General features: G+C 43.6%; 1 long non-coding RNA gene across 1 annotated transcript in view; it reads right to left on the reverse strand.

Annotated features, from left to right (window-relative positions):
- The window catches only part of LOC146776206 (uncharacterized), a 153577-nt gene extending 147114 nt beyond the window's left edge, over nucleotides 1-6463 (reverse strand). The window contains exon 1 of the long non-coding RNA XR_014972179.1: nucleotides 6157-6463. This is a non-coding gene — a long non-coding RNA (uncharacterized LOC146776206). The remainder of the gene's footprint in view (nucleotides 1-6156) is intronic.
- Nucleotides 6464-26455: the final 19992 nt, after the last annotated feature.

Here is a 26455-nt window from a genome sequence, read left to right on the forward strand (position 1 = left end):
TCCCTCTTGTGGTAAAACGGCGGCAGCATTCTCTTTGCATCCTCTGTTCGTAGAACAGCATTTCCACTGTTTGTGCTGGCTTAGAACGGTATTCCACTCAAATACCACCATGTTGTTGGATCCATTCTGTATATATATTCTCTAGCGTTAGACTGAGCTTACTCACACTGTTATTAGTAACCTTCTGCTGTGAAGGAGGAGACAGTGTTAGTTCCTTATTAAGAGATATTAACTGATATGTACTGACTGAACTGCATCGTAAAACACTTTACAAGAGAGAACATTTTATTTTTTATTAGCTTATTTTAATGCACTTATAAGGTAACCCATTAACTATTTAAAGTGACACTTCTGAGGTACTGAAACAAAAAGAACATGCTGTTAAGCCAGGAGACTCTTTACATCGAGAAAGTACGCTGCCTTTAAGCCAGCCAGGTCCAGGTTGCCCTCACTGCAAAGAAGAACTGTTCTGACATTTGTCAGGCATTTCATTTGTTTCCCTTTCTGTGCACTAGGTACTCAGGAACAGTACGGTCACCACATATTGTTGATTATTTTGAGTTAATTTAGATTTTCGTTTCCGTCCACATCATAAGACATACTTAGCTGTGAGCTTTAATTCTATTTAGTGTGAGCAAACGTCATTTTTCTGGACTTTCCTTCGCAAAAGTTATGTCCTGCCTTCACAGTTTGTGAGGCTGCCTTCAAGTGGCAAGACGAAATGAATGATCGAGCTGCGTCCCTTCCATGTCCATGCTGACCGTCAGACTTTGAAAGAAGGTAAATTAAAATATGTCTCAAAGTCTGTATAGAAAGTTCTCGAATAAATGTGGCTCTACATAAGACCTTAGGGGAGAAACTTCCTCCCCCTTAGTACTTCATAAAATCACGTTTAACCACAGGGCAGATACAAAGAAGTACGAGCCAGAACTTGAATCATGACTTTTCTACCTTTACTGATGGCTGTTGGGTTTGGCTTTAAATACGCCTTGGCCCTCCAACTGTACACTGGCAAAGTCATTTATCAGAGAAATGTTGAAGAATTGGACCCACTTGTTCAGATTAAAACACAACATCCGAGGTTTCCCCATCGAGGGGTGTACCATCAAGCAGATGTATGACTTTGAGACCTTTGTTCAGGATACCATCCAATGTCCTTTTTGGGGCTTAATGGCATTTTCATAGAACCAAATGCACAACTTGCTATGAGTAATGCAGCTGTGTATACACCCCTGTGGAGTGTGTGCTTGGAACGCTGGGATGATAAATGATGAATGTGATCGATGGCAGCTTGATCATCATTAACGTGGTGAACGAACGAATAATTGAGTGATATTCCATAGCAGCAACGTCTCCCATCTCAGCTGTTGTATCAAACAGTGCTGAGCATCTAAGCAGGTCAAATCACCTTAAAATTCCTTAGGCCATCATTAAAAAAATAATCTTTGGTAATCAAAAGGAATAACACAATATTGATGCTCCATCTCAGGAGGCAGGGAGTCCCAAAATTGAGGACCGTCAAAGCAATCCCAAGATGTCTGACACTGGACATTTGCTTGGGGTCGCTCCATTATGTTAAAGTTAAAGTAACGAGGCAGCATTATAAGGAGAGTCTTAAGAGAGCCAGTCATGGATTATCTGCAGCGAGACCATAGTCAAGCATTTACTCAGTGGGCGGAACCTCCAACCTCTTTGTGACCTCTTCGGGACAGCACCATCACGTAACATCTAGGCATCCAGAGACTGGATCAAGGTATTTGTGCTTTGTGAGATGAGCTGATCAACAATATTTATTTATGTTTTTTCCACTCCTACCCTGGATCCAGAATGGCCTATCAAATGGTGGTTGACAGATCTGCTTTGCTCATGGGATCAGTCACACAGGAGAGGGCTATCAGACCCTTTAACTGAGTGCTAGGAAAGTCTTGTGCAGCTGTTAAGTTGGCAAATGAAGGAAAAACCTCTTATCTGACCTGTCTTAGTTTTTGCAGCAATAGTCACTTGTACTTTTCAAATTCTCCAGAATACAATATTATTTCAAAAACAGTTTACTATTTCATCTTTTTATTATTTTCTTTTTTATATAACAAGACATTCATGTGCTTTCTTTTAACGTGTGCTTTATATACAGTTCATACATTTCCACAAAAGAATTTTTCACATTAATTGAATTACACCAATTTATAAAGATAAAAGACAAAACAGTTGAAAGAAACATACAAGAGAAACCCCCCAAAAAACCATCACACTACCATTCTCACCTGTCATTCACTCTTATATACCATCAGTCATTCCACACACAAAAAAGAATTTACTTTTTGTTAAAAACGAGAACCAACTCTGGTGTGAGATCCTGCATGAGTTATAATCCAAGAATTGGTATAGTTCTTAAACAATCCTGGAGTATTGTAGTCAAAACATTGACATAGGTTTCTTCTATGGGTCTCCCAGATGTATGGTTATTGTTCTTGGTCTACGCACGTTTCGGAGACTGTATGCAAATTTCACGTCTCCTTCATCAGGACCAGTACATTTTTAGAAGTATCTTTATCGTCTAAGCGGCGATAAGCAGGGGTTCTCTATATGTTATATGGCGTGGGATGCCCTCTGAATCCTAAGGCACCTTATCCGTGTTTCAACTTGCGTTAAGTACATAATATGAGGCGAGCAATGTTACAAACCATGAGAATGAACATCTAAGCATTGAACATCCTCCAACTGGATTTTTCTATAAAGGAACAAACGAAGTCCATCTCTTTGTGGAACCATTTATTTTAACTACCTAGATGGAATTTAAATAGCGCTCTAGAAAATGTGGCCTTCTTCCTTTTTTCTTTGAAACAATAAGAACATTAGAATACTTAAATGTCCAATAGATCAGGACATATAATTCCGATTATTTGTCAATCCAATAGAGGAGTTAACTCCTAGAAACGTCTATGTACTTAACGCAAACAATCAGAAAACCATACGCATTTCCAGTGGAGGAGGTGTTATATGTGGGGTTGAATAAATCCATTGGTACTATTTAGTGCTAGAAACAAACCCCTGTTACACCATGTGTTTTAAAAGAGCTGTCTAGTATTATCCAGAAAAACAAGCAATGGCATTGCCACTTCATTTGTCTTGCATCTTTAGTCAAGACTAAAGTATTTTGAGAATCCTGCTGCAGTGAAAACACAAAATATTACTTTACATATATAGTACATGTATGTGGTAACAAAATTAGGATGTGATGATTCAGCACACCTTTGAGCTGTAAAACAGTCCCTCGTGCACTGCAATGCAAGCACTCCGGATGGGGCGGATGGATAACACCAAACAGCCAATAGCATTAGGAGCTAGAGAAATATTCCTCTGGGTGGAGCCGAAACCTGCTCCGTCTATTTAAATAAAATTGGTAGCCACAGGTCTTTCAGACAGCCATGCTTGAAAAGGACATTAAATAGTCTGAACAATTGTTTATTGTGTATGGTCCGCTCCATACAGCTTTGGGAACATGCATTCAAGCAGTCAATACCCACTGGGCTAAATCCTCTAAAAATAACTTACTACCGGAATGGCAGTGATAAAATACCTTACTATAAATGTTCCTTTTGCTGAGATTTTCAGAGCAATTAAGTTCACCCGTTTGCCAGACGCACCTCCCTAGAGTACAACTCAGGAACTCATTTCCTAGGGGACCAGGCCTCTCTGTGGAACCTGTTAGCTGCTGTTTGTCTTCTTGCTGTGTGCCTGCTTTACAGCCTTTTTATTCTTGCGTAAGGAGATGGCTGTGAGCTTGTGTTCTCCATGAAGTCACTTGTTTGTAATCCTGCTTCTCCATCATGGTAATCTGCTGTGAATTCTTGAACAACCGTCCTGCCTCCCCAGAAAACCGAATCAGTGGACTTCATTCTGCATTTTCCTGCAGCGTCCTTATTTCAGTGCTTAATTCGTAAAATAAGAAGTGCAGGTGCTCAAATGTTTTCGTAGGAGGCCAACACCCACTTTTCTGGCTCCACCCATATCCACCATTGGCTCCACCCACTTCCACCACTGGCTCCACCCACTTCCACCATTGGCTCCAGTGATATGTACCCCATAATGTGGCCTAGATATTGACTGATGGAGCAACATAGGCTAATAAGGCTAAGTCAAAGGCAAGAGAAATGTTTGTGCAGCGCACATCCTGAACTCATGTTTTTTGAAGGAGCGCTCAAAGTGAAACTGAACAAAAAGGTGTTTTGCTCCATGAAGTAAAGAATTTGCCTATGATTACAACATTTGGTCAAGCATGAAAGCCAGATTCTCCACTTTCAAGCTCTGCAATTCACCAATTATAATTAGATGTGTATTTTGCATTGACATCAAAGGTTAACACTTTGTCCTTAATCTATGGGGACATAAAATTAGCGCAGGGGGGAAAAGCCGAACCACATTTTATTTTTTGCAGGTTTACATGGTGCGAACCCTGACATGGACAGACAAAGGAGCACTTCACAACAGGCAGACGCAGTTTGCGTTACACTTTTTTTACCATGCACATCCAGATTTGCCAGAATTCAAAGCTGAGCCCATGGATTCGAACCTGCTTCCATATGTCTCATCCTTTGCCTTCGCCTCACGTGCAAGCTCCTCAGACTTTCAGCATCTCACCCACGTCTATCGCAAGCCCATGCACAAAAATAAGCAGCAAGAACCCAGCGCCGACAATGGTCTCTCTCTTTGCCTAAGATCACATGATTCGGTTTAGCAGGAAAGCTGGGAATCATCCCCAGAAGGATTCTACTGTTTTGCACTATGCAATTCAGCCGGAATGACTAGATGGGCACATCTTTCGGACTTCAAGGGTTAATGCTTTGTCCTTAATTCATGGGGAAAGAGATTTGAAATGTAAAAGTGTTTAAGAGTTGTGCTGTGTTGGAAATCCTGAATTGATGAGCTGATGACCTCCATTTTAAAAAAAATTTGTGCCAGTAGAGACTTCTTACGCATAGTAATTCATGTGGGGGCGCGCTGCTATTGAGCATTCTATACATTAGCAGCAGCACAAATGAGGTCCACAAAAGGGCCATACAAGGAGACACTGGAGAATAGTGATTTCAACAACAAGACTGAGCTAAATATGCTATACAGACTCCGGCATATCATATAACAATTTGGGATCCAGTGCACAAAATTATCTTACATTAGGGGAGCAATCATTTAATCTCAGGGATCATTTTTTCAAGGTCTTCAAGTTCAAATAACTATATCTTTATTTTCGTAGTAAGCCCTTTACATGGGTCTTTGATGCTTGCGCTCCACATAATAAAGCCTGAAGACTAGAGCACCGAAAATGGCCCTGATGCAGGACTTAATGGATACCAATTTAAGTAATGAGAGTAATGAGAGGCATGGGAAGGCTGTTCACATACGCCCCAACCAGCTCCAGAAGAAATTAAGACGAAGCAACAAAAAATAATATCCTGCTTTTCTCTTCACCAGCAGAAAAGTTTGCCTACACCTCCCCGTATTTCGTCTTCTAGTGCTTAGTATAAAAGTGACATCACAGCTGAAGAATTCCATGTTAATAACAACTCAAATAAGTTCAGTTCAGTTTCAGTTAATGAACCAGTTTCCGGTAGGGAAGAAGTTTTGGAATACAACCTAACCTCCACTACCACCAGAAGCACCCACATAGACACAGGCAACTATTATGCAACCTCGATTTAATCAAAGAATTAAAGGCTATGGTTGTGACTTGGATTCGATTACTGACCCAGTCCAGATAAAGAGTTAGACTCAGTTTCAGACGCAGGCACAGCCCCTGGCATCAAAACCTAAAGTACTTTTACTAACACCATGCGTCTACACTAAATAATGTACATATTCACGTGCCTCCAACTTACCCAGTTCTTGCAGCAATAAGCAAAACATTAACTAAAATGTCAGACACATTGATTGAAAAATCTGTCATTGGTCAATCAGACAGCATTGATAAAATAATTTTCTCCTAGCATGCAGATAATAATCACTCGACTCTGTTACTGTTAGGCAGGCTGCTGCGCAGATTCATTAACTGATCAGGCCCTGGCCTGCCTGCCTAGCTCTCACACTGGTGCGTGCTGCTTAGGCTGCGCACCTTTATTTATTTTAACTCATGATTAGTCCTACCACCAGGCCGTGCCTCACCTGGTGGTGTGCTGCCTGTTGTAAGTAATTAGGTAGTGGTAACCAACGTCGTCAAGATCGCGCTCGCCCCTCACTAGCCAGAGCAGCCGGTTGAAGAACCCAGTCCACGATGAGTCGGTGAGGTGCTGTCCGTGCGGGTATGCTGGGGCGTGGTGGCAAAAAGCAGCGAATGCGCGCGCATTCCAACCTAAAAAATATCTGCGCACGCTGCCTGCTGCCGCGCACAGCCCCAACCCCCGCAGAGACCGTCACCAAAGCCCTGCCCAATTCAGTGTTCCGCCCACCGGGCCGGCAACACTGAGCCACAGCCGCTGCATTCAAGAGATTCAGATCAATGAGATCATACTAGAAAAACAAAGTAAGTGAGAACTAACTTGAACGTGTGACTCGTGTGGAGTGACTGAGTCGTGAAGCAGTACATAACAAACGTAACACTAACAGTAACAGCAACTTACGGTAGCGCAGCAGTGCAGCACTCACGCTGTGCCACGTAATTACTATAAAATCAATTACGTGCACTAAACGTGTGTAGACCCGGCCCTGATAATTAAGTGCCGGTGCTAAGCACCGGCAAGCACCGGCACAAATTAAGCACTGCCTTATTTTAAGCTTCAAAATGATAGTTGCCTGACAATTGTCAAGGTGTGCAGTCAGAAATTCAAATGTCCGCTTACTGGCTGAAAGACAGAGCAGTTTTCTCTCTGTAAAACAGTGCTGCTTGTCTGCCTACTTCATTTCACTTTTTCACTGGAAAAAGCATTAACTCTTCAGCGGCCACTGATCTTAATGTGTCATTTTTAAGGTGCAATTGACTAGCCTTTGAAGATTTGCTTTTTTTTCATAGACTTGTGTTGGAGGTTTTTGTAGTAGACTGTGGTGCATGCGTCGTTCCATGGTCCAAAGCTAAGATCCCAGGTAAGTCACTTTTTCATAGACAGGGTTGTATTTTGCGCTCCTCTCTTCTTGTTGTAGAATGATGCTCTGTGGTCTATACTCTCTGGTCTTGGTACCGTTGCTCGGATGGAGGTGAATGCGCCATAGCTAAATGACTATTGAACAACCCCTACCAGTGAATTCTCTGCTGTGATTTCATTACTCCGTTAATTAAAAAAAAAAGAGTGTTTGAGGGGAGAGGAAGCTATTATTTGGCCCTTTTTGGTAACTCCAATCCTTTGCTCATCAGCACTCGATGCGCTCTGCGCCAACTAGGTCTTCAAAGCTCACATACCTCAGTCTGGAAGCCCACCATAGTTCAATCCATAAACTGCATGTTTCAGCCATGCCACCCTTCAGACCGCTATGAGACTCCAAGTGCTTCTCAACATCGCGAGGTCTATGAATCGCGTAATAAATAATGCAGGGTACAGTAGTATTATCATGGTTTGTGTTTCATGCCCCTCTTGTGGGGAAGTATTATCATGGTTTGTGTTTCATGCCCCTCTTGTGGGGAAGTATTATCATGGTTTGTGTTTCATGCCCCTCTTGTGGGGAAATATTATCATGGTTTGTGTTTCATGCCCCTCTTGTGGGGCAGTATTAACATGGTTGATATTTCATACCCCCACTTCTGACTGCCTCAGCCACAGTGAATTGGCTGCATACACTGGTGTTATGTATTATCTCTTGGTAGATTAATTGTTACCGTTTTAATCTGTGCCCCTCTGGAGATCTTAAATACAGAGAGAGGGGCCCCATAGACCAAAGGGACAGGGCACCAAGTATGAATTAAATGTCAAATATATCATTCCCTTTTAAACCCCTCCTCACATACAAGCACTACTGCCACTCACATACAAATATACATAACCCAAGGGAGCACAACCAATCAGGATGTGGGAACACTTATGTGCAATTTAATAAAAATATAAGGTTTTGATAAAAACATTCGATAAGAATAACCCCATCATAATACACATTAAAAAGTCATAAAACCTACACAATAGATCATATAAGAAAACAAAAAAGACTCTAAGAAGACAATTACATTTGTCATCAGGAAGTTAAATTGAGAGAATACATAGAAACACACAGCAAAGGTACAAGTTCTCTGTCAGGGTGTGGTTCTATATTTGACATTTAAGACGGTACAGTAGAGATAACATAATTTGTGTTTCATGCCCGCTTGTGCTACATTAGGATTAACATGGTTTGTATTTCATGCCCCCACTTCTGACTCCTCCATTCATACTGAATTTTACTTTTTATCTTTTGGTGGATTAATTGTTACTATTTTAGTCTTAGCCCCATTCCTGTGAACAGTATGGTAGCATTAACATAATGTGTATTTCATGCCAGCCGCAGTGAATTGGCCACATACACAGGTATTATCATGTAGTATCTCTCGGTAGATTCATTGTTAGCATTTTAGTCTGTGCCCCTTCTGGTGTTAGAGTAGAGTAGTAATAGCATCATTTGTGTTTCATGCCCCTCTTTTGGTACAGTAGTATTCACATGGTTTGTATTCCATGCCCCTCTTCTGGTACAGTGGTATTCACATGGTTTGTATTTCATGCCTCTCTTGTGGTATGATAGTAATAACATGGTTTGTATTTCATGCCCCTCTTCTGGTACAGTGGTATTAACATGGCTTGTATTTCATGCCTCTCTTGTGGTATGATAGTAATAACATGGTTTGTATTTCATGCCCCTCTTCTGGTACAGTGGTATTAACATGGCTTGTATTTCATGCCTCTCTTGTGGTATGATAGTAATAACATGGTTTGTATTTCATGCCCCTCTTCTGGTACAGTGGTATTAACATGGCTTGTATTTCATGCCTCTCTTGTGGTATGATAGTAATAACATGGTTTGTATTTCATGCCCCTCTTCTGGTACAGTGGTATTAACATGGCTTGTATTTCATGCCTCTCTTGTGGTATGATAGTAATAACATGGTTTGTATTTCATGCCTCTCTTGTGGTATGATAGTAATAACATGGTTTGTATTTCATGCCCCTCTTGTGGTACAGTAGTATTAACATAGTTTGTGTTTCATACCCCTCTTGTGGTACAGTAGTATTAACATCGTTTGTATTTCATGCCCCTCTTGTGATACAGTGTTATTAACATAGTTTGTGTTTCATGCCACTGTAGTATTAACATAGTTTGTGTTTCATGCCCCTCTTGTGGTACAGTAGTATTAACATAGTTTGTGTTTCATACCCCTCTTGTGGTACAGTAGTATTAACATCGTTTGTATTTCATGCTCCTCTTGTGATACAGTGTTATTAACATAGTTTGTGTTTCATGCCCCTGTAGTATTAACATAGTTTGTGTTTCATGCCCCTCTTGTGGTACAGTAGTATTAACATAGTTTGTGTTTCATACCCCTCTTGTGGTATGATAGTAATAACATGGTTTGTATTGCATACCCCTCTTGTGGTATGGTAATAACATGGTTTGTGTTTCATGCCCCTTTTGTGGTATAATAGTAATAACATGGTTTGTATTTCATGCCCCTTTTGTGGTATGATAGTAATAACATGGTTTGTGTTTCACGCCCTTCATGTGGCACAGTACTAACATGATTTGTATTTCATATCCCTGCTTTGCCAGCTGCAGTGAATTGGTCACATACACCAGTATTTTTATTTATTATCTCATGGTAGGTTCATTGGTGCTATTTTAGTCTGTGCCCCAATTTTGTGGAACTGTTACCATGGTTTGCTAATACTCCTAATAGCGTGGTAGTATTATGATTTGTATTTCATTCTCCTCTTGTAGGTGCATGGAGTGGAATGTTTTGAATTCTATGCCTTGTGGTAGAGTAGTAGAGACAGTATCCTTTGCTTTCATCACTCCCTGTTGCTGGTGAATAAAATTAACAGATTATATTTGATGCTCCCTATAGTCGCAGAATGATACTAATTGGTTAAATGTTCATGCCCCCTCTGGTGGTAGAGTAATATCAATGCAATTTATTACCGTGCCCCCAGTTGCTTTGAGCCTTCTGAGTCTATCCTGGCCCATGTGGCTGAGATGCCCTGTTGGGGACGGTAAGCATGTCTCTCGTGCCAAACCATCCTTTTCGCCTAGAGCTGCTCCATACCCAGGCACGGTAGATGTTTGGCTTGCTGGTGACCCAGTGCTTTTAATCTGCTGTTATTTGTTGGTGTTGGGTTATTCCTCAAGGATGGGCCCTCCTTTTACAGAAGTAGCATATTGATCATTGGCTGGTTGTTGGTGGTGACTAGGGCCCTACCTCTTGCCCACTGCAATAGCGAAGGGTTCCATAGAGCAATGTCCTAAATGTAGCCGTTTTTTTATACCAACATAAAGGATATGCCAACCACGGTGGTGGCACAACGAACAGACCAACAACAATGAGTGCTCCATGGAGTGAAAGGCAGCGAGACCCTACAGATGCTCAGAGCTCTGAAGTCCCTGTTACTACATCCTTCATGGAGGCTCTAGCGAGAATGCTGGTATCCTATACACATCCGCCTGGAGCTACCAAACTCAAATGTCAAATTACTGATGCCATAAATTCATTTCTTGTTGACAACAATAAGTGGGGAGGTGAGGGTACAGAACTTGTGGGACACCATGAACGTTTACCTTCGGGGTCGCTTTATTGCTCGGACAGCTAACATAAATAGCAATAGAAGGTTATATAGAGAGGCGATCTGAAGGAGAGAGTTGGGAAGCTCGAGGAAGTACACAAACCATCAGGAGCTAGACGTACCATGTGCCAACTGGAAAAGACTTGAGCACAGTTGAGGTTACTAGATACTGACAGGGCTGAATTTTCTTTGTTGTCGGTGAAACAATCATATTACAGCAGGGGAAGCAAAGAAGGGAAGCTTCTGGACTGTAAATTAAGAGCTAGGATTGAACAAGAACATATTTCCACAATTATGTCCAAGGCAGACAACATGTTCACTGTAGATTCAGACATACGTAAGGAATTTAGTGACTACTATTAAATCCTATATACAGATGAACAAGGGGGAGAGAAGGCTTTGAGGGACTACATTAGAAGGACTACATTAGAGACTCCACATTCACACATATAACCCCGGCTCAGTGATGATCTGGAAAGACCGACTAATGTATCAGAATTCATATCTGCAACAGCTAGGTTGAAACTTGGATATGCCCCACGCTCTGACAGCTTTACAAGCCTCTATTACAAAACCTTTTGTTACACACTAGCCCCTCTTCTTACGCGCCTCCATAATTCTTTCACCACACAACTTCAGCTATTACAGACTCCATGCTTGATGCCTCTATTGCAATTATCCCCAAAGTTGAATACGGACTCAACTCTCTGTTCGTCCATTTAGCCTATACCTTTACTGAATATTGATACTAAAATCTTCTCTGCTATCCTGGCTAACCGTTTAGCCCCATATATGCAGAGACTCATCGCCCCGATCAGGTAGGGTTCATGATCAGGCAGGTTTCATCCCTGGCAGGAACATTGCTGTCAACAATAAATTCACCCTCCATCTTCTATATAAAGTTTATAGATCTCGCGTTTACGAGTTGTTCTTGACTGTCAGCAAAGAAAAAAACCTTCAACAGAGAGCATTGACCATTTCTGTGGAAAAGTCTTAAAGAATATGGGCTTGGGCCCACGTACAGTACATGGATAGCTAGTATTTACGCCAATCTGATGGCAAGAACCATGGTTAATGGGAGGGCCTCTGACATATTTCACATTAGGGGAAGGATGCTCCCTGTCTCCCCTTCTTTTTGCTCTATATATGGAGCCACTTACAAATGCAATCTAAATGATTCACAATATCAAATGGGCATGTATAGGCTGGGAGAAACATAAAGTCTGAGTATATGCAGATGATGTCTTAAAAACACTGATGGGCCTGGACCTGGACCCCTCTCTTCCACCTCTCCTAGAGGAATTATCTAACTTTGGCCAGGAAACAGGATATATAAATAATCTCCAGAAATCCCAAATCCTGAACCTATCTCTCCCTTTGCGAAAGTCAATAAAATATGAACACAATGCCCACTGACCTGGGCTGAGAAATATATCACATACCTCGGAGTTAAGGGTTACTCTCCTTGGAGGAGACAGTCTGTGTAAATACCAGAACTTGTTGAAGCCCCTTCTGACTGAGCTCCACAAATTGTGAAACAGAGGCCTTTGTTGCTCAGCCCCATAGCTGTGGACAAAAAGTTGGCTTTTCCCAGGTATTTGCATTTGCCCAATCCCAACCATTGCAGCCACCAAATGCAGCATTAAAGGACATCCAAAGAACAATCTATAACTTTATATCGAGAGGCAAGAGAGCCAGACTTCCCACACATATAATAATCCATGCTCCAACATCATAGGGGGGCCTGGCTGTTCTAGTTATAGTAGATTATTATCATGCAGCCTAATTCAGATACTTGGTGGGGTGGATGGCCGAGGAAAAAGCCTGGTGTTTGTGGATCAAATAATCACAGGCAATCACTTAAAAACAATCCTGTGGTTGCCAAGCGTTTTCGCTCCTGGGGACTTTACTCCTCCCCTGCCATGTTTGATATGCTGGCCTCCTGGGACACAGTTACAAACAGGAAAGGACTCTTCACATATCCATCCCCTTACTCCAATAGTAGGGATCCCTGATTTCACCCCTGGTATGGATCACAATCAATTTCGGAGGCAGGCGATTTATTAGATCTACAAGGTAGTAAGTCTTTCAAGCAAGTTAAGCAAGACTGTGTTAGTATCCATGAATCTGAGGGGCTGCGCTAATACCAGGTGAGGCACTGGGTGACCCACAAGAGAGTGAAATCCAGGGCTTCCAGATACTTGACCGCTTGAGACAAAAAGATTTTTGTTAAGGCTGATGATTGCCCATTAATCTCTGAATTGTAGACATTCCTTTATTCTTAATCATCTAAGATGAAGACGGCAGGTCAACTTAGGAGGAAGACTGAACTTGGAATGCCGCTTACACATAAAAAATGGATGGGAATCCTAGCAAAATTCCATCTAAGTGCCTCTAGAAGGTCAATGAGAGAAGAACCACAAAAATTGCGACATATTGGTATTATACACCCAGTGGAATTCATAATAGGGCCCCCCACAAAAGTGACCTTTGCTGGATGCTGGAGGAACTGTGGCAATGCTGGATTACTTCTTCATCTACTATGGCACTGCCCCAAACTCCAAAGATACTGGACAGAGGTGATATATGAGATCGATCAAATGTACAGGGTTCGAATAATAAAATTCCATATATTATACTGGAAGTGGCAGATCGATTATCTTATCCCTCAAAGTCCCACAGAGGCTATTTTGAGTTATTGGGACAGAGAGGACACACCTACTCATAGAACTTGGTTACACCAAGAATGGGATATGCTGTGGATGGAAAATATCTCCTTTGGCCTGGCGTGCAGAGCGGAGATGTTCGACTCACTCTGGAAAGGCTTGACACTCTATGGACTGGATTTAAGGAAGTCACATATCCTAAATACCTGCAAGCCTTGTACATTACCTTGGTGCTACAAAAAGGGTATACTTGAGGGGATTGTATTTTGGACAAGTCTTGATCTTACTCCGGGTCTCTACTGTTAGTGCTGCATTTTGTCGTGTTTGCTATGCGGGCTTTCTTCTTAGGGCCCAGTTGTGGCTATTTTTATTACTTTTCTTTTCTCACCCGTTATAACATCAATAAAGGACGAGTCGATCCCTTGCATGTTTCTCTACTGTCTCTAGCATTGCTTATCTCTTTCTGATATTCCCAGGCCTTTGGATGTAGGCCGGTGTTTGTGTATCACAATTCTGAATAAGCAAAGCTAATCCAAAAAATATTTGATGCCGACCTTTAGCAATATGTGTAAATGATGGAGAGGAAGGGGCAGGAAGATAAAGCAGGGTATTCTCTGGGAAGAAGGGAGAGGATCACTCTTTGAACAGAGCACGCTATCAATACCTTCTATCGTTATAATTTTCTTTGTTCCAAAACTTTTACTTGATGTTGCTAGGTTGTGGTTAGTGGTGATTGTACACTGTGTTGCCCAAGACCAGTGAATTGAGGTTTCTTGAAAAATGTTTTTTTGTTTAAAAACACGTTATTGATAATTTTGTAGTTCTTGAATAAAAATAGACAAACAACATGATTTTCAATGGCGTACAGTGCCGGTATCTGCGGTACAGTATAATCAGTATGTCTTTATACACAGGCACTCAGAAGTACATTATATGAGGCGGAAGTTGAATACATTTCAAAGGTGGAACCTCGGAGTTCATGAAAGAATACATGTTTTCAGTATTAGTGTCCCCACATAACCCCCACCAAGGGTCAGAATCAATGCCATCCCACACTGCCATGAAGATTCTTGTAAATTCTGTCGAGACGGCTCTCCCACCACATCATTTATGGTTGGAGGTTCTCTTGTTGTGTTAGGGTTGTTATGTGTCTCTTACCAGACGTCCCAAGCTTTTCTTTGACTCACAGATATGCACTGTGCCTAGGGTTTCCTAGGGTAGATCATACGAACATGCTATACATAGGGGCACAAGAATTCCTCCTAAACAACTTACAAAGAGTCCAAAATTCTTCAGTGGTCAGATTTCTCCTGCATCTTAAACACTGGGATCACAATATACCAGCCCTCCTGACACTTCAATGGCTTCCGGTTTCGCAATGGATCGTCTTGAGGCTTAGTGCTTACATCACCCCACAACCCAGATTCCTCCACAATGCTAGAAAAAGCTTCAGACTGTTTCTAATTTGAAAATGGGCACTTCCTTTAACCCATATTAAAACATTGGAATGTTGAGCGCTCCATTGAATACAATAGAGTGCTCCGGGCTTCTAATTCCCTCTAGGGGCGGAATGTTCTGATAGCCTTAGAGACCTCCGTAGCGGGCTCTATCAGCTATTAAAGGACGGCTCCCTTGTAAAACGCTTAAGCAGCCTTTAATGGCCTGTAGAGCTCGCTATGACAGGCGATAAGGCTATATTAGTATTTCATCACATACCATATCACAAGATACGGGACAGCAACCTTCTATGCATACAACCATCTAGAGTTGAGAGTGGGACAATGCAAACGCAGATCAGTAAAGCGATGGTAGACTGCGCAGTGCTGCTTTTCTGATTGCAGGATAGTTTGATGCATCCAGCCCTATCTCTGGTGCAGAATTGCTCAATGTCAGTATGAACATGTCAGGCGATATTCTACACTGTGCTAGGAACTGCTGGCCAACTGAGGCATAAAAGACGATGGTGATGTTGTTCCGCAAGATCTGCCATCTGGAAAAAGGACAGCTTGGCAATGTAAAATTGGGCATTTCTAGGTTTTCAGCTTGTCCTCATTGCCCAGAAACCTACTCCGCAGCGTATAGTTTGTCAGTTCAGTAAAAAATATGACCCGCAACAAAATAAAAGTTGGGGAGTTGTGACTGACGATGGACCGTGATATTGGGATCCCAGGAGAGTGGACCTCCGAGATTGCTTTGCTTTTTGTTTTTTATGTTTTTAACAGATGACAGTATATATAGTTCTTGGATCACCAGGAGCACTGATGAAATATTCACCTTCAATGGGAGTATCCAAGGAATTGTAAAATAAAAAGAGGCTTGCTTTAATTTCAAAATATGTGTGCAAACTCTAAAAATTTAAAGTGAAAAACGGTGGAACTGGTTAGCAGAAAAGAATCAAAAGTAGTCGAATTCAGTTGCCATTACCCTCCCCCCCTCATTTCCACCTCTGATGCTCCAACTGGCCGAAGCCCCAATGAGAAAGGACAGTCACACCTTTATACCCCTGTTCTGCTTCACCAAACGAAATCTACGCTGTTTAAAGTGCAGAGACTCTGGACAGTAGAAACTGAATGGAAAGCGACATAGTCAATTTCCTGACACGAGGTGGAGTTTGCAGGGAATGGAACTCAAAAAAACACACAATTTTCCTAAAGATGAGTCATTCTTCCAGACATGAGCTGAAGAGACAGGCCTACTGGGGAGAAAATTCTCATTTAGAGTAAGGTTCTGTCTTGGGTACGAGCCAATTCTTAAGTGAAGCATAAAATATCTAATACCTTGTCAATAATGCATCCCATGAACAGGGCGCTTTTACACAAGACTGAGTGTAATCCGACCAGCAGAGAGTTACCGGCTACTGTTTCATCGCCATTAGCACTTTGGTATTTAAGAATCACTCTGTCTGTGCAGGCAGAAGATGCCCGTCGAACCCAGAGCAAGCGGAGCAGAGAAGCCTTAATTGAAAGCCAGGAGGAATTAATAATCAATAGGTAGGAAGGGCGCACTTATTCAATATTAATGCAATAATGATGGCTGTGTTCTAGTCCATGATCCCATTATGGCCAGTGTGAGATTTCAAGGGATGCTGCAGTGTTAGTTTGATGGCGTGGCTGGCTTGATTGTTTTTTTTTTTTCTTCTCTAAATAATTTGATTCTATGATAGTGCTAAATACTACCGTTTAGCTTTTTCTAAGCACTGTTAATGGCATGTGTAACTATAATACCATTTACTGGTACTCATCAGTGGTGCTGAAACAATTTTTAGAGTGGGGTTGCTGGCCAATGATGTCACCTGAAGAAAGGCATAGGGGATATTTGACAGTGTTTCTTTGAAAGTACAAAAAATGCTGCCAGAAGAAACACAATTCAAGACTCCCTTTACTGTGCATTTTCATTGAAACGCTTTCAAGCTTTGCGGGGGTGCTGGTGCGCTTGCTGCACCCCTAGTTCCAGTGCCACTGGTACTCCATTTAACTAGGGTTGGATGAAGGGCTGGTTTGTGTACTGGGATTGTAAACACACACAGATCTTAAAAACACTTGATCTAGAAGACCTAAACACACTGGTCTGATTCACAAAAGCATTCACGAGTATGGGAGATAGCCAGGGGTGGCTCCTCCGCTATGGCGGTGGAGCGTCGCCCCACTGCCCACAGAGGCAAAATAAAAATAAAATTATCTCAGTGCAGATCATTTTATTTTTCGTCCTGTGGCTGTCTTGGGGGCGGGGCCACCTCGATGCAGCAGGGCAAGGAAGAGTGGTGAGGCATGCTGTCAGTGCACATGATGGTTTGGCCGGCCGTTTGAGGCCGACCAAACTGTCATGCGCACTGACATCTCTCCAAGCCAGCTATACTGCTGGGTGGAGAGATCAGCAGGCACAGGGTCCCATGTTCCGATAGAGCGATAAACCAGTTCACTCCGCCCAATCTCTACGCTGCTCTCATGGTGAGAGCAGCATCGGGATTGGCCGCAGGGGAAGCCAGGGGAGCAGAAGACCGGCAGGTAAGTTTTTTTTTAATTATTGCCGCATCGCACTGCCCCTTCTGCGATGCCCCCCTCCCGCACTGCCCTTCCCGCGCAGCCCTTCCCTTGCTGCCCCCGCCTCACCACATTTCCCTTACATTAGCCACTACTGGAGATAGCCCTACAGCAGTACCAACTCACCCACCCTTACATGGCTTTATAACTTGGCCCTGAAACATCCAGCTACATAATATTAACTGAGCGAAGTGGGCACAGTCCTTTCTGTTTGTAATAAGGGAATATGAATATTCTTTTACTGTGCCATTTTATTCTCATTTTAGGCATGGACGTCAATTCACCGAAATGCAAGGGGTAGTGGAAGTGACTTCCATGCCTCTTGACCTTGACCTTCACTTTCACTCACACATACATATGCTTATACATATGCTTATACATACACATGCATTCGCACATACACACACACTCACACATACACACACACTCTGCCTACACATGCACACACATTCACACATGCACACACTCTCTCTTGCATAAAACACTAAAAACTGCAAGCACGCACATAACATAAATACATTTAAAAGTATTCATTTCCTTACCTCAGCTATCAGGGAAAGTCATATTCCAGCTAGTTATACTCCATTTGTTTTTAAAACTAATAGCGAATAAAGTAATCCTATTCACAATTGGTATAATAAACAAGAATTTGCAATGCAATAGGCCTTGCATTAACAAGAGTGTAAGCTTTTGGCAATGCAATAGCTAAAACTCTCACAAATGTGAGACCTATTGCATTGCAAATGTTTGTTTTTGTACTAACGCCCATGCGGTGCTTTCACATTCAAGAAGGCCGCGCCCCTTTCTTTAGACAAGCCCTGTCTAAAGAAAGGGACGTAGCCGACATTAAAGTGAAACCGCGGCATGGGAGCTTTGACAAAAAAAGCATCTGTTTGTCAAGTTGACAAACATGTTTTTTTGTTGGTAAAAGCGCACATGCCGCGCTTTCATTTTAGTGTCGGCAGAGCACCTTTCTTTAGACGCGGTTTGTGTAAAGAAAGGGGCACAGCCTTCATGAATGTGAAAGCGCCACATGGTCGCTAGTAAACAAAATAAATAGATAAATAAAGTAGCGATGCCGCTAAATGCGGACTGCACTGCTCAAATAAAAAAATTAAAAAGTGCAGCCGCGGTAGTTAAAGCGGACTGCCATTAGTAAAAATTGAAATAAAAGTGGGCAGCATGATGCGAGGTAGTGGGTGGAATAGGGTAAGAGCATTAAATAAAATAGTGCATACCCACTTATAAAGCAGACCGTGTAACAAGAGAAGTAAAAGGTCCAGTTGTTATGGAGTTAACAAATGCGGACAAGGTGGTACCAAGGAGGGTCTAACAAGCCTAATAATGAATCGGAAGTCAGTGGCTACGAAGGACAATGACACAAGCCAATTAAAAATATGGGCGGAGAGTGGGCAGGGCTTCAAAGCCATACTCCACCACTGCATGCCTCGCAGCAGCGCATGTGCTGCTCAGGCTCAACCTAAACAAGCATTGGCATAGCCAATAGGTCTCACCTTTGGGACCTTATAAGTATTTAGTTATGCAGCAGAATATCATTGTTACAACAGCATCAACTGTTGCATGGCTAAACACTTATAAGGTCCCAAAGGCGAGACCTATTGGCTAAGCCAATGCTTGTTTTGTTATGGGGCATAAATAACAGGAGGGTGAAAGTCAGTCAGTCAGGGAGTCAATTAGTGAGAGTGAGAGAGTCAGTTAGTCAATTAGTGTGAGTGAGAGAGTCAGTTAGTCAGTGAGAGTGAGAGAGTCAGTCAGTGAGAGTGGTAGTCAGTCAGTGAGAGTGAATGAGAGTGAGAGTGAGTCAGTCAGTGAGAGTGAGAGAGTGAGTCAGTCAGTGAGAGTGTCAGTGAGAGTGAATGAGAGAGAGTGAGTCAGTCAGTGAGAGTGAGAGTCAGTCAGTGAGAGTGAGAGTCAGTCAGTGAGAGTGAGAGAGTCAGTGAGAGTGAGTCAGTCAGTGAGAGTGAGTGAGAGAGTGAGTCAGTCAGTCAGTGAGTGAAAGAGAGAGTCAGTGAGATAGTCAGAGAGTCAGTCAGTGAGAGTCAGTCAGTGAGAGTCAGTCAGTGAGAGTCAGTCAGTGAGAGTGAAAGAGAGTCAGTGAGTGAAAGTGATTCAGTGAGAGTGAAAGAGAGTCTGTGAGTCAGTGAGAGTGAATGAGAGTGAGAGAGGGAGTCAGTTAGTCAGTGAGTGTGCGAGAGAGTCAGTTTGTCAGTGAGTGTGCGAGAGAGTGTCAGTTTGTCTGTGAGTGTGCAAGAGAGTCAGTTTGTCAGTGAGTGTGCAAGAGAGTGTCAGTCAGTGAGTGTACGAGAGAGAGTCAGTTAGTCAGTGAGTGTGCGAGAGAGTCAGTGAGAGTGCGAGAGAGAGTCAGTTAGTCGGTGAGTGTGCGAGAGAGTCAGTCGGTGAGTGTGCAAGAGAGAGTCAGTCAGTGCGTGTGCGAGAGTGAGTCAGTGCGAAAGTGAGTCAGTGCGAGAGTGAGTGAGTCAGTGCAAGAGTGAGAGTGTCAGTGAGAGTGTTGAGTGTCTATGACAGTGTCTGTGAGAGTGAGAGTCTGTGAGAGTGTCAGTGAGAGTGTGATAGTCGAGAGTGAGTCAGCCATTAATACAAGGCATTTGCAGTTAGGGTGAGTACTCTAAAGCTCAACTTTCATTGTGACAATGGTTCGAATATAAAACCTGTACATGTTTGCAGAGCTTAACGATTTGTGGCTATTCCTAATGCTCTGAGGATACTACATTATTATATGCAAATAAATACATGCAGAACAAATAAAAGAAACAACTATAGTGAAGACTTGAATCTGCATGTTCTGAAAACCTGTAATTTCCCATCTTTCAAAAGAGCACAAGCAGCAGCTGTTTTAAAGCACTTGTGCGTGTGCTCGTCATTGCTAATTTATATTAAAGCACTCGTGCGTGTGCTCGTCATTGCTAATTTATATTAATCGATTTCATTTTAAAGTAATTCAATTATGATAGAGAGACAGCACATCGGGTAAGGATTACAACACACCTGAGAAAACATGTTAAACTCTTATCTTATCAAGCCCGGGAGTGGTGCGTGCGTGCGCATGCGCGCAGTCTTCACTTTTTCAAGGACTACACTCGTGCTTGTGGCACGCCGCTGCGTGCTCCCGCAAGGTGGATGCCGCCACAAGCACGAGTACAGTGCTTGAAAAAGTGAAGAACGACGGCTAAAGGCCCTCCTATGCAGCGCATTCGCGCTGCGTAGACGAGACCTAAAAAGCAGGTGCCGAGACGGGTCCCTATCGGGCTCTCCATTTTTGCCCTCACCCTCCGGGTGAGAAAAAAGTCTTAACTCTGCAGCTGGACCACTCATCACTGCCTTTGGGGTAACTTCAAAGCGACTTGTTAAAGTTCTTTCACAGTCTCATTTCAGAACTAAAGGACTGTCATATTATATTCAACAAAGTCATAGTTGTTGCTTATGCAACTAACAACCATTAACAAACCAATAGTTTTGGCTTGCTGTAGGTGTAATGCTATTTGTTGTAGTATTTATATATAGATGTAATGACAGAAGCAGGAAAATACATATAACAGGCAGCACACTATGCTAAGCACAGATTTTTCGCTTAAACATGTTTTAAGTCACGGCCTTAATTACTTTGGCCACGCCCCTTTGAGAGCCCCCAGTTTTTTTATCCCACTTAAAGTCCTGGTTGAAACCCGTTTAGAGTGACCAGAAAGAAGTGTGTGCTTTAATGTAACATAGGAGACGAAAAATTAGATTTTACAGCGTTTCTCGCATGCTGAGCTTACGCTGTCGGGGTGCAAGTTTCAATCTGTGAAAGTTTCGATCTCTGAAATGAAAGGGCGCACTGCAGGCCTACCATTAAGCAAGGTCACGACCGTAGCTTAGTCAGCGAGATTTAGGGGGTGTGAATCACACTTCCCAACTTAACAAGCGGAAAAAACAACTAAGACACAGGAGACCCGATCCTGGGGCCACATACCCATTTACCAAGCCAAGTATGCATTTATTTGAGGGGGTGTCACACTTCAAACACCACACTGAAGCCACGCCCCTGAGCAAGCTCAGACTGTGCGCCAGGGGTGGCATCAGAATTCACTTCTAACTGGTCTCCTGGGGAGATTTCATAAGGGCTAGGGGCGCGGAGTTTCAAATGAAAGGTCAACAAAAAGCTACACTAAAGTGTTAAAAGCGACGACTGACCGCGTCACTTATAATCAGTTTATGTACGTGGCTAGCGAGCTGGATAACAGACAGACAGATGGCGGGGCTCACAGGAAGAGCGCGCTGTAACGTGACCAGAAACCATGCAAGGCAACATTTCACCTAACAGGCAGTCCCTCGATAACCACTTCCTTTTCTCTCTATGCCTACCTACAATACACATATGGGCCAAGGATCGCAGTTTTCACACTGCGTGTGTATCTGGCTACACTAATCAGATCATACCAATGTCTGACAACACTAGTGAGACATCAGTTAGTTTGATCTTTTTCCAACTTGCTGAGATTTGAGAAAATAGTAGAGAGGGAAGTAAAACTATAGAGAGGAAAGGTATTTCCTTACTGTATTGAATAGTAGGATTTTATAAGAGAGAGAGGGGTAAAATAAAATTATTTTGTGCTTTGAAATCTACGCGTCTCCCTGACTAATCTGCGGTTTGGCTTGAACGTGCACCATTCTATATTATATAAGCAAAACGTAGAAACAGTGTAAGGGGGTTCAGCTTGTCATCCCTGCCTTCTGTAAACAGACACAATGCTAGGGGGTAATGTTTTCAGCATGCCTAGCTAGACAAAGCGGCCGCTGGGCCCCGAAAGTGATCAAACATCACGGCCGCGAAAAGTGAAAGTAATCGCGGTAAACATCAAAGCGGCGCGCGCGCCCGGGCACATGCACTGTAGCTCTATGCTGGCCTGGTAGCACTTTTTGGAGCCCTCTCAATAAGTCTCGCCAGACCAGCGCATGCGCTGGGTCAGGCGAGACCTAAAAACAAGCATTTGCAATGCAATAGGTCTCGCAATTATGCAAGTTTGAGCTATTGGCACTGTAAATGACAATGCCTCTTATTTATGTTTTTGTTTGTAAAACATAAATAAAACGCATTGTCAATTACAATGCCAATAGCTCAAACTCCCGTAAATGCGAGACCTATTGCATTGCAAATGCTTGTTTAATTTCCCTCTGTGACAACCCTCTTTTCGTGCCTATTTCCTCCTTAATTTCTGGGGTTGGGCACACACTGAAACACAAGGCAAACATGAGCAGGAAACAAAGAAAGGACACGCACCGACATGGGAGGAGGTGGAAGAGATGAATGCTTTAATAAACTGCTCCAAATCTGAATGTATCCGCACACAGATTTTGAACGGATCTCGGAGACCAGCCAATCCTAAACATTGATACGAATGATTTACGGGGAATCAAAGGCCAATAGGGGTACAGAAAGGCCAAAATAATGCCTGCAGCGATGAGTGCCACAAAGGAGATTCACGATGCCTTTGCGCTGCCACGAGGAAGATCCTCTCCTGGCCCCACCCACATGGTGGCAGTGTTCAGTAAGAAAGACTGTCTTTTTAATCAATTTCACGCTCTTTGGTGTTGATTAGAGCGAGATACTCTTGGGAGAAGGGACCGAAATCAACAGACTGAACACCTAGAGATAAGTGTTTGCTTAATATGGATGTGGCCACAACGCTTCATTCTTTTGATGGAAGTGCTGGCAACAGTAGAGGCCTGATGCGCTCGTAACAAAGGCAGAGCGATAAATGAGAGACACGCTCGTGAGGAGACGCGAAGTCTCTGATAGTAGCACAGTGTAGGCACGAGAAGAATGGCACGGGCAAATGCGCAATAGAAGGTGGCGCGAGTTCTGAGATGAGCTGTGAGGAGTGCGCGGTCTTCGAAGACAATGCAGAGCGTGGCAGACGGCAGGCACAAGCACTCATAAGGCAGTTGGTGGCATACGCGCGAGGCGAGCGTAACCGGCAGCTTGCTTGGACTAATAAAAAAAAATAATAATAATAAAAAAAAAAATGCAAAACAGCAGCAAGGCAAAGTGGAGGTTAAGCAGGGCAGCAGAGAAATGGCAAACGGCAGGCACGAACAGTTGAAAGGCAGTTCAATCAGCGCATGGCAAACGCGTGAGACAAGTGTAATGGGCAGCTTGCTCTAATTAAAACAAGACAAGCCCGGCGGAGCGTGGCGCGCGCGCTTGGCGGGGGCGGGGGAGCGCATTCCAGGTGGGGGAGCGGACCCTTTGAAGTGCGATGCCAAACAAATTGCATGGCGGCACGATGCGCGTGATTGTGCGCGTGCTCGCCATGCAATCCGCTTTTGGGAGCACTTTTAAATCCCCCTTACAATAGTCTCGCTTCGCGATCGCTTACGCGATAGCAAGGCGAGACCTAAAAACAGTACTGGACAGCAAACACTTATGCCTGGGAGTGGGCTGCATGCAGTTGTTTGAAGTGGGCATGCAACCCACTGAGTTATTTTACAAGGATTACTCAAGAATCTTTGCAACAAGCACAATCAGCGACTGAGCTACTATGCTTACAAATAATGCTCCACGGCAGGCACATTAACCCTCTAATTTTTTTTTTTGTGATAGGAACCTATCACCACAGATTATACACACAGATTACTCCAGTAAATGCAGTAACACCTGACCTACGTTACCAGTATCATACCCACAAACCGTCGGAATCTTTCTAGCAGGTTCTCTGACCCTCTAACACATCTAAAAAGTCAATCAATCTGTGATCATTTTAGAAAGCCAGAACAGATACGCCATCACCTTTTGATTTGTAATTTATTTGCAAAAAGAATGTTTGATTTCCACCTGCGCTTCCCTTGGCCCTCATAATGAACCCCTAAGTTGGTGATTTATGACCTGAAGTAAGAATTGCACTGACTTTTTGTGAAAGGAATAGTATTTTTAGAACCAATCCAAATCGCAATCCTACTTGTCTCATCAATATTCAAGAAGTCGTTTGTAAAGGGTGCCTCATTACACCTGGATGCCATAACAGGAATGGTGACCTGCTGGGGTCATCAGACCACAATGTTGTGTCCACATTTTAATAAAGAAAACTTTTTTTTAATGTAGACCATTTTCCTTAAAGGAAATGGGACTACATTTAAAAATAAACATTTAGTATGGGTTTCTTTTAATTCAAAAAGGGAAAGGGGTCCAAAGGGGATCACGGGCAATTCTCAAATAAACTTACAAAAAATAATAAACTTTTCTTTTTAAATTCAGTCATCCATTGACCCTGTTGTTCTTGCTAGGATCGATAAACAGAAGAACATACTAGCGATGGGTGGGTGGGTGGGTGGATGGATAGATGGATGGATGAGCGGACAGACGGGTAGGTGGGTGACTGGATGGATGGACCGGCGGACAGACGAATGGACGGACTGACAAACATGTGGGTAAGTGGATGGATGGATGGATGGATGGACAGACGGATGGATGGACAGACGGATGGACGGACAAGCGTATAGGTAGGTGGGTGGGTGGATGGATGGATGGATTGATGGACGGACAGACAGACGGATGGACAGACGAGCATACGGGTAGGTGGGTGGGTGGATGGATGGATGAATGGAGGGACGGACAGAAGGACGGGCGATTGGGTACATAGATCACCAAATGCAGGTAGGTATATAGGTAAGAGGCAGACAGGCAAATAAACTGCCATGCAGAGAGACAGACAGCAATCCCATCCATGGAGGGGGGACCGAAGAGGGGCCTGCAGGGGACGTGTCTGATCATAGGAACGCACAACTCAACGCTGAGCTGGGTGAGGGGCGCGCATCGCGGAGTGACACGGGAGGGGGCTGAGACCTGTTCTGAACAGACCGCTCCTTTGAAAAGGATGAAAAGACACAGAGCTAATAAAGGGCACACACAGTAATTGAGAGAAATGGGAAAGTGGCGGAGCCCCGGGTCTGGCAGAGATCCCATAATGAGAACCGTATGTCTTCGACCCCCCGCATGTGACCCCGGGGTCCCTGAGGGCCGAGGCTGCGAGCACACCGAGTCCCAGGGATGAAAGAGCCTGTATCCCGGCCTTCCTCCCTGCCCCTGGACAGCTCTGGCGAACGCAAACAGGTGTGGGCTAAACAAATGACAAATGACGAGGCCGAGGCTGGCCTGCAGCACAGAGGCGTTTCTCTCAGCGGCGGCTGGCAGCGGAGGGAGGGGTGCTGCGGGGACCTAGGCACCGCACGGAGAGGTGTCAAAGACGGGTCTCAGTCATACGGTGAATTCAGGCACAGGGAAATGCAATGCTCTGTTAAAGGTTAAGGAGAATGTGGCCTAACAACCAGAGCTGCCGACTTTAGAACTGGGGAACTGGTTTCGAGTCTCGGCGTCCCCTCAACATCCTGTGATTCTCGGCAAATCACTTATCTCCCAGAGCCTACAAACATGAATGTGCCGTTGTGTAATGTAATTGGTGCGCATGCAAAGCGCTCCAACACCTTCAGGTCGAGTTAGCGCTACAAATCTGCAAAAAAAAGATTACACCGTTGTTAGGACCTGGGAATGCTGGTGTGAGAGCAGTCATTTACTGTTCCAGCCAGGAAGGAAGCCATCGGAGGGCTACAGCTGCAGAAAACAGTCCCCGAAACACATCTGTCCACCAGAGCCACGGCGCGAGGGTGGGTTTCACTGGCACGCTTTAGGCAGCAGTGCACCAACTGCGATTTTTAGCCCGGTGCATGCAATAGAAAAGAAAAACTAAAAGTCCTGACATGCCCCTGCGTGGTTAGTGCTGGAGGCTGACAAACTAGGTCTGCTGAGTGACGCGGCCGCGAAAGTGAAAGTGATCGCAATCGCGATTACGATCGCGTGCAACGGAGGGCGCGCGTGCACGTTCACGTGCACTGTAGCTTTAGGCCACGGCAGCACTTTGAAAAAGCCTGTTTACAAAATGTCTCGGCCAGATCAGCGCAAGCGCTGAATCAGACGAGACCTAATGACAAAAAAACAAGGTGAGTGAAGCCCCACCGA

The sequence above is a fragment of the Triturus cristatus genome, chromosome 12 (genome assembly GCF_964204655.1).
Source record: "Triturus cristatus chromosome 12, aTriCri1.1, whole genome shotgun sequence".
NCBI classification, from domain to species: domain Eukaryota; kingdom Metazoa; phylum Chordata; class Amphibia; order Caudata; family Salamandridae; genus Triturus; species Triturus cristatus.